At 30.1% G+C, this 15960-nt stretch overlaps 1 long non-coding RNA gene across 1 annotated transcript in view; it reads right to left on the reverse strand.

Annotated features, from left to right (window-relative positions):
• LOC142318060 (uncharacterized) overlaps nt 1-13919 on the reverse strand; it is a 39567-nt gene extending 25648 nt beyond the window's left edge. The window contains exons 1-2 of the long non-coding RNA XR_012754802.1: nt 13791-13919; nt 9186-9373 (exon numbers count right to left, since the gene is read on the reverse strand). This is a non-coding gene — a long non-coding RNA (uncharacterized LOC142318060). The remainder of the gene's footprint in view (nt 1-9185; nt 9374-13790) is intronic.
• Between the last annotated feature and the right edge of the window lie 2041 nt (nt 13920-15960).

Raw genomic sequence — 15960 nt, forward strand, 5'->3', positions numbered from 1 at the left:
CCGTAGGCCAATTCCTGGTACTCCTGGTGCCATAGATCGTCTTCTCAATCAGCCAAATCAGCGCGTCTCCTGTGGAATTTCCCTTCCTGAAGCCATATTGTGTTCTGACAGCCCGCCTCAAAAATCAATTTCTTCCTGTAATCTCCTCATAGTAAGGCTTCAAATAATTTATTATAGGGATTGCGGGGATCCCATCCGGTCCAGCACTCTTCCCTGACCTCAGTCTGTCACATGCCAAAAGCAACTCGTCAATGGTGAAGAGCGGGATCTCTTCCGCAGTAATCTCCTTTCTGCTTAAGGGCTCGCCACCGGGGATCAAAGCTCGGATAACTGTTAGCAGTTGGCAGCGAATCATTACAGGTGGCGGCTACCCATCTTCTTCATTACGATTTTATAACCGATACCCCACTAATATTCTCAATCTGGGCTCACAGATCTACCCATCTGACTCTTCTAGCATCCTTGATAGAAAGAAATACCTACCTACTTAATAACGAGCACTTTCGATCTTCTTCAGTATAAGAAGGTTATCAGAAATACGCGTAGGATGAGAGTGCTCTTATGGTGGTTTAGGAGCAAGGTAAGAAAAGGTTTGGTTTTTGAAGAGACTGTTTTTATAAAAACAAAATATGCATGGTTTGAGTCATTCTCTATTTAATTGTATGTGTAGAAAATTGTACCGTGTACTTCAATGACTAATATATTGAGATTATATACTGTATTATAGAAAGTTTTTAAATTTGTCTTTGAGTTGTATGATAAGGTGATATTAGATTTGACCTATAACACAGATTTATTCAGTGTTAATTAGTTAATGCTTATGGAATAATAAAGTAACTGTTTTTATAACGTAATTCTTGGGACAACCATTATAACTGATGTTATAAATAAAATGCTGAGGAATGTATCAATTATCACATTTTTTTCTATACCATTAAATTCTTTACAGTAATATTTGACGTAAATGTTTGTTAAATAAGTAAGAAAGTAATCATAATAATAAATTTAATACGACTTGTTATTAAAATTCTATCTTCTTCCAAAATCTTTTGAATAAAAGTGCCTGTAAAATTCTTCTCCCTCGATCCTTTGTTTCTTTAAGAGTCTACCTACGACCTTCCTCAGTTTAGGTGTTTTGTGATATGTCAGTATCTTTTCATAAATCTTTTTCTAACATGATCAAACCACTTCCTTCAACAGAGCTGAATCAGTCTGACTGAATTACAGATATAAACTTCTTTCTTGCTATAGTATGTATTTTTCTTTCTGGCCTTGAAGCAGTTTTATTTGTAATAGTCGTAAGATATTTAATGAAAAGGTGTAGTTTTTAATGGTTTTTATTTTTCTATTTAATATGTTCCTAAATATTTTTCAAATTACTATTATTAGAAAGTATTTTTTATATAATACTATTGTTATTATAACAATTTTTTTATTGATTACGTTTTCCAGAACTCAGCATCATAAAAAATTACATTATTTTGTGCATTTAAGAAAATAATTTTATTTTATTTATCCGATAGGTTTATAATTATAAAAATAATTGAAAGGATTTTCTTATAATATTTTTTTTTTGTCAAAAATATTTAAAAATTCCAGCAGTCAACGAATTTTGCTTGAAACTATACTCATTGCTTAAATATAAATTTACATATGTCGACTTTAATCCAGTTTCATGCTCCGTCACAAAAAGTTAAGGTAGCAAAAACAAAATGAACTTGCATTGAAGATAATCTAAACTAATAAAAAGCTTTATACAGTACCTATTTATATCCTTCAAAAATATATTATCTGGAGGTTGGTTACTTATCGCTAGTTACTGTCCTTCAAAGGCTAACGGTTTTTCCAAGCAAAACATTCCTTTTATAATCAGAACTTTCAATTATTTTAAAATGTGCAGTGGTACTGTTAATTTTATAACATTGAAACGATTTTATTTCTTACTGAATGGCGTTATGCTGTATACATTTTTAATTATTTATATTTTTCCTTATCCATAACTCGACAGAAATTTAAACGGTTTATATCGATTAATAATTTTTATTACGATAAAAATGTTATTATCGTATTAAACAAAGAAAAAAAATACAGTTTCTTCTGAAAACAAAACAACTTTTTTTCTAAAATATGTTTAATTTTTTGTAAATTATTAAGGAGGAAGAAAAGACGTAATATTTGTCATAAATGATGCGTAGTTTAAAATTTTATAAATATTTTCAAAAATTACTCTCTTGTCATTAGGGAGGAGAGAGTCAGCTTAAAGTGTATAGAGTTTAACAGTAACGAGAGAATTGGTTTCTCTCGCATAGCAATACTTATATTTTTTTTATTTTTTCAGTAAAGTTTTATAATATCATTTTCAAATACTTTGTTGGAATTAAAGGAGATAAAATAAAAAATATCTTTGGTTGATGTACCAAACGATTTCACTCATATTCATATTTGCTTCGTAAATAAAAAGAATAATAGAAAATTAATAAATGAATCGATAAATAAAATACATATTTTGAGAAACGACCTAGATCTTATGCTGACAAGTTTCAACGGTATTAACAGAAAACGGTCATTCTTATTTCGATAAAATTTTTGTTATCGGTGTTAATAAACAAATACGAAACAAATGGTAGCTCTATATATACATTTTTTTTCCATACTTCTTTAAGATAATCCTAATATTATTACAAGTAAGTAGTTGGTAATGTCAGTTTTATTCTGAAGAATTTGAAAAAGTGCTATTAAAAGAATTTAATAAGTATGTGGTTTACCCACCGGGTTGATCTAGTAGTGAATGCGTCTTCCCAAACCAGCTGAATTCGAAGTCGAGAGTTCCAACGTTCAAATCCTGGTAATAATGTGGATACCGGTGTTCTTTGGTGTTTGGATTTCAATTAACCACACATCTCAGAAATGGTCGACCTGAGACTATATTTCACTTACATTTATATATAACATCGCCTGAAATAATACCTGACGGTGATTCCTGGAGACTAAACAGGAAAAAATAAAAAATAAGTACGCCGTGCCTAATACGCTCTTGTAATGTACAGTAACTCACAGATTTAATCGATCTCTAATTTCCGGTCCAGTGCAAGTTCCGTGTCCTACTTAAGAGGTATACATAATTTAAGCAGTGTGAAGTTTTAAAGTTTTAGTATTAGAATACCTAAACCCACCGGGTTGGTCTAGTGGTAAACGCGTCTTCCCAAATCAGCTGATTTGGAAGTCGAGAGTTCCAGCGTTCAAGTCCTAGTAAAGCCAGTTATTTTCACACGGATTTGAATACTAGATTGTGGATACCGGTGTTCTTTGGTGATTGGGTTTCAATTAACCACACATCTCAGGAATAGTCGAACTGAGAATGTACAAGACTACACTTCATTTACACTCATACATATCATCCTCATTCATCCTCTGAAGAATTATCTAAACGGTAGTTACCGGAGGCTAAACAGGAAAAAGAGAGTATTAGAATACCTAAATGAAGATGAATGCGGATGAACATCACTCGAGGAGCAACTACAAGTATGTGTTGTATTATATTCAGATAATACAAACAGCAGTAAAAGTAATTTCTCAATAAACAACTTTTAATCTGGTATCCTAACTGATCCAGCTGTGAGCTTAACTTATCGCCTAAATGATAGGAAAAAATTTGGATATTTTATAATATATTTAGTATATATATAAATAACTTAACCTATTCGTAGAACCTTGAGGAATGCTTATATTTTAAGTATTTTTGGGTAGCGCAATTTATTCAGAGCTTATTTTTATAACAGCAACAAACGTGATAAAAGAACAAATTTGTGTAACAACTCATTTATGGATTTAATGACTTAGGTATAGAAAGATAAATTATGTGAGAATTTTCATTCAAAAAAATAATGGATCTGGTATAAAAATATTTAAACATTGTTTTACACAACAGTTTTAACGTCCAAAAAGCAAATGATATTTTACGGAATATTTATTTACGTCAGTAATAAGATAGTATTTATTTGAATGCGAAGCAGTAATTTTTATTATCAACCTGCTTGAATCAATCCATTTTTTTTTTTTTTTTTTTTTTAAAGACGCAAATGATTTGCAGTACTTTTATGCTTGCGCATGGCTGTCTGCATACATCCATTTACATACATTACGTACTTATGCAGCCATGGATTACACACGTAATTATCCTTGTATATAATTATAAAGAAGCTACATAAAACATAAAACTGTTTATTATGTAAGAAGTAACAAAACAATTTAGTTTTCCTTCGATTATTTATTTATTTTAACTGACAGTCTTTTATAACAAAATAAAACAATAAATTAAATATGTGTTTCATATTCAAATATGAAAAAATGTATAGAATTAAAAATTTCTAGAACAAAATAGAAGTAAAAATATAATAACATTTAACGATGGACCGCGCTACAGACGAACCTTGTTCCGCATTCTTTCAACCCTCTGAAACATAATACTTATCCCTTCTTCTCTTCGGCAACCCTTATATGAATGTGTTACAGGTAGATCCTTTAGAATATTTATAAATAAACAGATTCAAAGCAACCCTTTTTTACTTTACATCTTCTAATAAATTATTATGTAGTATTATAGGTAAGTGATGGCTAGGTTTTGTATATAAATTATGTTTTAGACATTTTATTCTCTCACTATTACGTTACAACATTAATAGAAAAATGTAATTGTAAAATTTTAAATTTACGAATTATTACAGACCGTTCTTTATAGCCTGGATAAATCTAATTTAATCTCATTGAAGAAGAATCTAATTTTGCAGTAAGAAAAATAAAATTCATTTTAACAAATTAATATTCACGTTAATAATTATATAATAAAATAATAATAAATGATTATTGAATTATAATAAACTATTATAATTCATGTCTATTTCATTAAATAGTACTTTGTAGGGTTAATTATTCTTATATCAGTTGTTGTTTTGAGACATATACGTAATGTTGTATGACATTACGTATATGTCTCAGTTGTGTAAAAACAACTGACATGTCTTACCTAATATTTCGTTGAAAAGATGTTTATATTACCATTGAATAAGATAATATCATCGGCTTTAAGTAACTATGAAAGTAAATTGTAATTCTTTTTTACATATAATGAAATCGGCTTCGTCTGGTAAAGGAAATAAATTCTTAATAACTACAGTAATACCAGCAAGGACGAAGATGATAACTGTTAAAAGAAAAATTAAAAGATGATTGGAGGGGAAACTATTCTCTCCTTTCAGTTTGCACGTAATACCCAACCCGTTATTACTATTGTATTACGTAATCCGTCTGAAATTTTAAAACAGTAAAAGCGTTGATTTATACATATAGTAGCTATTTTAACTTTTTTCTCGCGAATTTTTTTATGTGTATTTGAATATAAAACCCAAGTATTTTAATCGATACAGTCTCTTTGATTACCGTAAATAAAATAGTGTTATAAAATATCTTATAAAATGACGACCATATTCGATAAAAAAATCTGCTAAGATGTCTTTGTCAGTGATAAAGCTGTAAGAGATCGAGCTAGGTGGTAAAACTTAAGCGCGTATTTTAAGTACTAATTCTTATTTTTACTGCTTAGTGAACAGTGAGATTCCCTTCAATTTTACCCGGTTGGAAAACGGTTAATTTGGAATTATGAAATTGGATGGAAACGTGAGTGGTAAAAAATTTGATAAGCGTCATGTGTTTGAAAGTAATATAAAGCTGAAATTTATGCGTTTTGAAAAATTTCACTGTCTAACCTTCTAAGAAATTCGACGGTATTAAACCAGACAAAATGGGTAACAACTACTTCACGACCTTATTTGTCCTGAAGAGGTGTAAAAACAATAACGTAAAACGGTGTTGTAGTTTAAAAAAATAAACTGGTCTTTAAGTCTTATTACGAACTAGCTAAAGAACACGGTACACGGTAGATATAGACATAAATAAATATGTTATTCAGATTGTAAATCTTAATAAATTATATAGATCACGTCAGGAACGGATAGGTATACTCGTTAACAAATAACAAACAAGAACTGTAAACAAGTTGTGTATAATGGGAAATTTCTGGGGTTTTATTAGATGACAAATTTTCGTAGGAATACCAAACAGATTCGCAACATAAAAAATCGTACTGATATGCTTTGAAGCTTCTTAACGTAACGATAAGTTTGTCAGTAATATAAATACTAGTTATGGCAACTTATATTCTCTCTGATATATAATACCATCACTAACGGCTATCTTAAAAATTAAGAAATCTCTTGGTCAGTTCAGTATTTTCAAAGAAGTCAATAGCATTATTTCGAAACCTGTGAGTCTTAATAGCCTTGAAACAGGAAGCCTTTTTTACAACTTAATAAAAACTTCGCACGTGAGGAAAACCACGAATGTCTTTCCTGTATCACGCTGGAAAGAATGGATGCATCGTCTAGCAGAAAAGTTTTTTTGAAATATTGACAATTCTGCAATTTATTATAAACATAAGCGTATTGATAATAAAACAAATATTCGAATGCGATTCGGTTGGGTTGATATTTTTTTAAAGGGTTCATCAGACTCCATATCAATGACTGACAAAGAGTTTTACACAAGAAAAAACTTTGATAATTCAGTTGAAGAATTGTAAACGAAATGTTTCTCATGTTGTGCTACAAATGTGAAGTCATATTTCTTCCATTTGTGAAGGTAATCTAAAGCTGTAACCGACTTAGTTAGATTTTTGAATTTTTTTTAAAACACTGATTTCACATACCAGTGCTTTGATAATGTCTAGTACGGTTTCATCACTAATTTTCCTTGCTTTTATTGAATGCCATTTAAATTAATATGGTTGCTCCTCTTTTACTTTCAAGAGATGAATCTATTCTTTAGATAATTTTTCTGATCTTTTCGAAATTTCCTGCTGATTTCTCGTAAATTTCATCCAATTTTCAGATTTCTTTCTCTCATTTTGATGCAATTTTCATTCTTTCAATTTTCTACTAATGAATTCTGTACCGACCGTTATCGGTTCTCTAAAAGTATTGACATGAACAAACTCAGGTAACTTATTTCTTTCCTTTAGACTATGTTTTCAATTTTTTACATGAGTTATACAATCATGTCACAAAATTGTCTTTAAGGACACTTAAAAATGTTAGCACATTCCATTCTGTTAACCTACCAAATTGCCAAACAATTTTATGGGACTGTGTGTCTTTCATACACATAATATTGCATTACACTTATTTTAATTTGCTGTGAAACGTTTTTGGAACGCCATTTTTGATAGTTTACATAATGAATAAGTGATGAAATGCAAAATGTGGTATGTGTATGAATGAATTCTACACCAAGTTTGTCTAATACAGTGGTATATGTGCTATAATTTTAAATTGCCGTCCACCTTCATCCGTGGATTTTACTTTTAGGACCGCCCAACTTGGTTCAAACTTAATCAGAAAATATTATTATAATCCTAAAATACTCTAAGTTTTTTTTTTAAGTTTCCATCTTGTTAATTAAAAATCAATGTCTTTATAGAAAAAAGTGCTTCGCACAAAAGTTGTTTTGTTTCAATGAGTAAAGAAAACGGCAATATTATTATACAATTTAGTAGGCGGTTTCAAGGTTGTTTCAAGGTCTCTCAGTTTTTTTAAATATAGAAATTAGTATATTTCGGATTCGTATTAAATAAAAAGAAAACAACAATTTTTCCAAACTTTTTTTATTTAGCTTGAAATTTAAAAGAAATTTAAGGAAGTCGTAGTATTGTTAGAATGCAACCTAATATTTAAAAAAATCTTTTTTGTTACTTTCTTAAAATATGAAATTTTTAGGAATTTAATTTAGAGAAAATATTTCTGATAAATTTAAAACGTGTTAAGTTAACAAAAGCTTACTGAAATATTTTTATTCATCTAATAAGGAAGATTATAAATAAATTAATATCGAATAATTAAAACTAAACATGCTCTAAACAACTCTTATTGTTTGGATTCATATTATGCAGCTGCCATTATTACCGTTAAATTTTTAAAATAATGTATCGAAACAGCTTCAAAATCACTGATATTTAAACTAAACAAAAATTATTCATGACAAACGTTGTTCTTCTTGAGAAGATTTCATTTCCGGTTAAAAAAATTTGTCAAACTTTTTTTCTAAACATATAACTTACTTGTACTTTAAAGTAGAACCCGAAAAAAAGAAACACTTCATGTATTAACATAAATAGTATTAATATTTTTGTTTACTATTAATATTTTAAATCTGTATGATATGTTTTTTTTTTTTTAATATCATTATTATGTTTTATATGATGAATAATATTTAAAATTATTTTTCACGCGTAATTTTAGCTTGCCTTAAAATAAAAAAAGCAATTAACTTTTAAAGTAAGGCAAAAAAATTACATTCCTGTCACAACCTTTTTGTTTACAATACATTACAAGAAATAAAGAGCAACTATTGAGAAAATTAATTTATATTAACAAAGAGATACATAAATTAAAATGGAAGTATCGAAATCTAACTTTTCCACTTGCTCAGATATATGCCGTTTTGTATAAATGGAATATATATATGACTGTTCATACTTACGTTTGGTAGTGAAAATGCAAGTATGCACTTACACATGTTACATGATGGATGTGATCTCAGACATGCATACGCGGGCGCGTACTTTTCTAAATTTTGGCGCGTGAACTAATTGTTATTCATATATATAATTTACACGTATGTGTATGTACGACAAATAGAATCTCTTCAACAGGGAGAATAGTGAGTCAAACGTTTTTAAAAGTTCTTCTTGGTTATCTAGCCAATATCTAGTTAAAATTTTTGCTTATTTCAAAACTTTTGATTTAAAGATTATTTTAAAAATGCACCGAGTGTCAGTGCTTAAAATTAACCAGAAAAGAAATTTAAGCAAACAGTTAAATACTGATTAAAAAGTATCTGGAATATTTTATTAAGATAATGCTGGAAAAGTATTGTTTATCAAAGGTGAAAAAGAATTGTTTCGTACAAAAAATGTGAAAAATTTGACTTTTTAAAAAAGATTTAAAAAATATATTTAATAAAATAAACAAACATTTAAGAGAATAAAATATATTTAAGAAAATAGGTCTTATTAAATAATTATTTAATAAATTTTATTAAATAATAATAAGGATAGTGAATTATAATACACTAACCTTTTTTTAAGAGGTAGAGAAACACCATATACGGGTGCCTAAGCAGTGTCGGGCTCGCTAACAAGTTCCGCAAGATGTTATTAAGTATGTATGTGTTCCTGCGCACTACCGACTAAACCTCCACCCTTGGCGATCCGCCCCTCCTGGGAACAGCTGGCAAAGCATTATATCAACAGGGGGGTAAGCACCTACACACACAATCGGCTATCACAATCAACCTCAAGCAGTTAACAACCACACATATTATATATTATTACCAACTCAATCCAACACCGTACGCACTTAAACAACACACACACCGCTCACGCATAGTCACACGCACGCCCAACAACATGCACAATACACATACATATCCGTGTACGTACTTACATAGTCATCAGTATTTAGCTCGGAAGTGAGGGAACCAATAGGGACCCCAGCCGATGGAGTGACCGCGGATTCATTGCATCCAGCCGACCCCCACAAGATCGGAGTGCCCTCTAGACCCTCGCCCGCGGCCCTTTCCCCCGCACCGGGACTCCACAGCCTCTATTTAACCTACGGATTTCTTCAGTAGAACGTAATTTCACCATAACTGCTTTAGCATATCGGGCAACAGCAGCCTAGTGATTCTCACTGGTTAACAAAATTTCCTGGAGGTCTCAGGTTCAAACATTTCCTCTCTGCCAATAACATCCACAATCTCCTCACGCTCCAAGTTAAATCTAGAACAGCGAAAAAATACATGAAAAGGCATCTCTTCAACCCCGCAGGCAGGGCAGCTATCTGAATGGTCCAATCCAAATCTATAAAGATACGCCTTAAATCTCCCATAGCACGCCAGTATCTAAGTAGAATTAAAATCCAGCGAGCCATAGGTTCTCCTAGACCATATCTCAACATCGCGTTGCCTCTTCAATTAAGCGCCTCCAACATAGCCTCTTCCTATTCAATATCGGCCGTGCCAACTCTCTCTTCTTCTCCTTATATAAGTCCAAATATTCTGTCTTAGCCGAATAGAAATACGACCTCGTCGCCACACGCCTGGCAAGTAAGCACTCCCTTTGCTTATGTGCTAGTATACCTGCACCAGTATACCGGCGGACGACCTCTCCTACTGTATTTTCTAGGGAATTCAAGTTTTGAACATCTAGTCAAACTTGTCAAAATCGCTTTTGTGATACAATTTAATGTATTTCCGGCTATTTGATCATAATTATATTGTGTACATATTATCAAAATCACGACGAATCGACTTGTAAAAGTTTCATATATTACCAACCGCGAGATATAGTGATTATCAACTGTGACATAGGTAGAGAAAATCCACTGAATAGGGAAACTGCACGAAAATAGAAGAAGAGCAATAATGTGCGGAAACACAGTATTGGAGAAGCAGAACTATTCATCATGGTTTCAAAAAAAAAGAAAGAAAAATAAGAAAACTGAAATCAAACAGGATAGAAAGAGGAATGTTGGCAATCTAGTGTTTAACTAATAGATTAAACTAGGGTTAAACATTCTTTTCCAACCAATTTTATTCGTTTACAGTAGGACGGTATTGAAAAATAGTCGGAAAAGAAACCTGTTCATAAGAAAGAGCAGAATAGTTTCAAAACAGGAAGACTCTGTGTCGATAATTTATATTTCATTAAGCAGTTGATAAAAAAAATTGATCTTAGGCAAAGGTCTATTGTAGTGTGCCTACCAATAAACTTGTGGGACGTATACAGAAACATTCAAATAAATCCCCAGTGAGTAATTGTCAAGATACTTTAAAATTGGTAAAGGCTCACGTCAAGAATGGCGTTTATTTCAGTTCTATTTAATGTTAAATGCTGAGTCTTGAAGTGGTGAGTTACAATTTATTCTTGTGGAGGTTTGAGCTTGGATGATAAATAATGGTTGTATTTACAATTATTTTTTCTGACCATCAGTTTTGGTATTAAAATCTTATGATGATAGGCGTACGTGTTTACATATGTGGTTAATATAGAAACATAGTTCTCTCACAGGTCAGCATTTTCCACCACCATGAGCGGATTGGAAACTGATGCGATTGAATCGTTTTCATAAGGATGAAGATAAACGTTAACGCGAAATAGCCAAGATGGTTGAAAAGAAAAGAAACAACTAAAATTGTATTTCAGTTTCACGAGATTAGTAAGAATAGACTGCCACAGAAGGTGTAATGTTTGAGAGGCACGAGAATGCTAGTAGTGAGAGAGGCCACAGACAGTAACAGAAGATATTCTCAGAATTAAAAAGAAGGGAAATTGATGAAAACTCATGAAAAATTCCAAAAGATGGTATGTAGAATGTAAGAAAATCTGAAATTTTAAATACATGCAGAAGGTTATTGTATAAATACAAGCAGTAATATTCGACGAAGAGAATTGTTATAAATTTTATATAAATTTACTTGTACGGTTTGTTAGAGGAAAATATTGAGACTGGAGCGGACTGATAAATGAATTCCATTAAAGACAAATTGATAAAAACGAATAAAATAAAAAGAAAAAGATGCCTATAGAAAAGATATATGGAAAAAATATTATGCAATTATAATAAATTCTGTGTCGCATTGAAATTCGGAACGTAAAATTTGTAGATATCGTGAAAATTATTAGATAATTTTAAGCTGGCGGATTTGAGAATAAAAAAAATTAATGCTTCAAAATTAAATCAGCCCAGTATAAAAAGAACCGAAAAGAGAACCAACTGTATTTGAAACTTTCATAAAACTAATAAAGGGAACGATTTAAACATTTTCTCTTTCGAAGAAAAATAAACACATAAGTCGAGAATTTGAATAAATTATTTTATAATAATAGATTTTATAAGTAATGTTTTATTTGCTCAGATTTATAACTAATGAAAAATAGTAGTTAAGTAGGCTACAAATAATTTTCCACATACCATCATTACAACAATTCAACATGTAAATATACCTAGGTTAAATAAAATTTGTTCTATTGAACACGAATACGTTGTTATTTGAGGAATACTCATAGCTTTAGGGGAAATATTGAATGAAACTTTCACCTATTTTTACTGATATTTTGTTTTCAAACCTTATTTGATGTCACTGTAGTAATATTTTATTTCTTTGAGAAATACTATTTAGTAGTTAATTCTATTTATTTTTCTCACTAAACTAAATTAGGCTTTAGTTATTATACCAAATAAAGAAAATATGTTAATTATATTATTGTATAACAAGTAATAAGGATAGATTAACCTAAATATTCTATTTTAAAAATACATTTCTGTAAAACTAGGATAAGAACGGAAATTTCAAGGACAAATTTTTCAATAATATTTAATTTGGAATGAGGGAAAATAAAATTAAAAACAAAAATGGCACCGGAAATAGAATATGCTTGACAAAATTCTTATTAGTAGTTTGTCAAATAGGTAATAAATACATAATTAATTCTGAGTAATATTTTCCGTAAAAAATATTTTAATATTTATTTTCAAAAATATATTTTGAATATCAAAATATCATATCTTTTATCTATATCTGGCTAAAAAAAAAAAAAATTAATCTTCATTAAGTACAGATTAAATAATATGATGACGTTTCAGAGATTTCATGCTGGCATTTGTTGCAATCGAAAAATTAAAGTTGAATTCTAAAAGTATCTTGATCGAAAATATTTTATGATGCCATATTCTTTTAGAAAATCTTTTGTGTATATTTAGTTTATTAACGGTTTGACCTTAATTGTTTAAAATTATTACAAAATGTTTGCTAATACGGTAAAAATTATTATTTTTTATTTATTTAGATTATCATCAAAGTACATCGTATACCCATTATGATAGCTCTAATCAGAAATATATTTTTCTAAATATATGATAAAACATAGAATATAAAATAAACATGTCATTAAATATTGCTTTTTAAACGATATATAGGCACATAAGAATAATTAGCCCACCATATTCTTATATAATATATGTACAATTTTTTTTTCCTTTTTAACCTTCGTTAGGTATTGCTTCAGAGGATTGTAGATACGAATTTATTAGTATTATTATTTAATTAAAGTTAATAAAAAATGAGGTACCACAATAAGACTAAATGATTTACAGGTTGAAAGAAAAATTAACAATTAGTCCTAAAAGTATAAAACAATCTTTATAGGAAGTAAACGGGTTCCTTTAACTTATCATTCAAAATTCTATTAGCAAAACAATTATTAATAATTGATGATGAACAAAAAAATAACACTCTTATTAATTAATGAGGAGGTCCATGCCATCGTCCAAACTTATATTCGTACTTATCCAATTTTATTTAGCAATTGGAATAATTTTATTGTAGAATTTGTTATATAGTTGTAATTATTTAATTGTATATTCCCCCCCAAAAAAATAAAAATATGAACCAAATTCTTAGTAAATATATTATAGTCATAAATAAATACAATTATATAACAAATTTCATTCAAACATGAAAAGAGCACTACTAGAATAATAAAATCCAGTAAATACGTGTTCGTGCGTGCGTGTGTGAGTGAGTGAGTGATAATTTTATAATTATGCTTATTGCATTAATTTGTTTGCCAAGTATCATCGGCCCATGACTTTTTTTGTAATAAATAAATGCATTCATACCTTGGTTACGTAAGAAGAAAAGAGCATCATTAACTATTTCATAACGGGTTTAATTCTATTTACGTGGTGTTTAAAGCTAATAAAAAATTGTAAAAAATAAAGTGCATGTAATAGATACCTTATGCAGCTGATTTACTGAGGTGTTTTATATGTTGATGATGTTTCTATTTAAATATGTTTTTCAAGAAAAAAAAATTGATATATTCAAAATAAACAGTTTATTAATTTGCACGCGCACGCCGCACACACACACACACACACACACACACACACACACACACACAGACACAATATATATATATATATATATATATACACATATAAATAATGTTTTCTACATAAGGCATATGAATTATTATCAAAAACTTACGTTTTGATGACAAATATTGGAAAATCTTTTTTACCCATAACAGAAAAAACTTTTCTGAGCCATGTCTTGATAAACTTTATACTTTAATCTGTCTAATTTATTTCCAATACATTTATGCTTTCTAACAGGACATACGAATTTTTAATTTCCTAACATTTGTCTTTTGTATTTTTTATGTACATAAGCAGATAGAAAACGATTTTAATGATTTAGAGCAGAGGTTCCCAAACTTATTTTTCTCATAGACCACTTTCAAAATTTTGCTGGTTCCAGCGGACCCCCTGCAGCTACATTTCTACCATATTTCCAGTCGACGGAAAATGTGAAGATTAGATCTAACTATGAAAATTTGCGTTACGGCTGAGTTCCACGAACTAACAGCTTCCGAAAAAAAAGTGAGAATCGATCGATTAATTTTTGATCGACTGTGCTGTGAGTGGATGTCAAAAAAGTAAAGTTGGCCGATCAAAAAAAATACTTCCATCCAACTTTACATTTTTGACATCTACTCACAGCACAAGAAAGCAATCGATTCTCACTTAATTTATTTAGAAAACTTCCCATTCAGAGTGGTAAAAAACAAAAGAAAAATAGTATATTTTTTTGTGTTGCATTTATTCAAATTTGTAATCATTACACTATTAATTATTATTGTTATCGTATTGCAATGTAATATAATAAAATTGTCGTAATATAATTAAAATTAATCATTAATAACGTAATGTAACTTCAACAATGACAATCACAAAATAGTTACAATTTTAATGGGAGGGATGTACTTGATGGATTGACAGCAAATTATCAATATTTGGCTTCAGTTTTGTTAGGAATAAGCGCAAATCTCCCCGTTCTGTGATATTGAATCTGCTCCTTTTTTTTGATAAAAGGTTTGTAACGACACTAAAACTTTTTTCGACAAGATATGACGAGGGAAATGCTATCAAAAGCTTTCTCGCAATTCCCCAGTCCAGGATATTTTTCTGGTATTTCTGCCTGCAGCCAAAATGTTTGATACCCTCTTTTAAATTTCACCTTCAGCTCCTCAATAGTGCTAAGCTCGAGTATCTCCTCTTGTAATATCACATTCTCCACTTCCGTTTCATCAAATGGATTTATGATCCATGGTGGTATTTCTATCTTCAAATCTGATTTTGAAGTCATCATGCAGGGCAATTAAATGTTGAACCTATGTCTGAATATCCTCATCAAGGCATTCTACCTGTGACAAGTTTGAAAACTGCTAGCTTTGCAAGTCTCGACACGTTCGTTGTACTGAATATGGAATATACAAGTTTTTACAAGTAACAGTCTTTGAGCTTCTCAAAACATTATCTGCCTAGATTGATACGCAAAGTCAAGCCGACATTTAAGTTCTTCACTATAGAAACCAGATGAATTTTCGTGGACCCCCGCTTACGAATTTTGAACCCCCATTTTTTTTCACGCCAACGTCGACCCCTGTCGAGTCTCCCGTGGACCCCTGGGGGTCCACCTGGACCACTTAGGGAATCAATGATTTAAAGAGTAGCTTAACATATGTAATAAAATAGGATTGATACTTATTATTATATCAAAACCCTTAAAAGAAATAGAAATAAAAACTTTTACAAATAAACACAATGAAGAAATTGACTTAAGAAACGTAAAACAATAGAATCAACCTAACGTCTATGTACATAAATTGCATTATTTTTATGAATTAATGCCGCAAAAATTTTGTTTTAAAATAAGACTAAATCTGCATATTTAATTTGTTTAAGTAACACTTTTAAGCTAATTTGTTGATAGTTTTATAATTAT

Source organism: Lycorma delicatula, chromosome 1 (genome assembly GCF_047948215.1).
Source record: "Lycorma delicatula isolate Av1 chromosome 1, ASM4794821v1, whole genome shotgun sequence".
In the NCBI taxonomy this organism is placed as follows: Eukaryota; Metazoa; Arthropoda; class Insecta; order Hemiptera; family Fulgoridae; genus Lycorma; species Lycorma delicatula.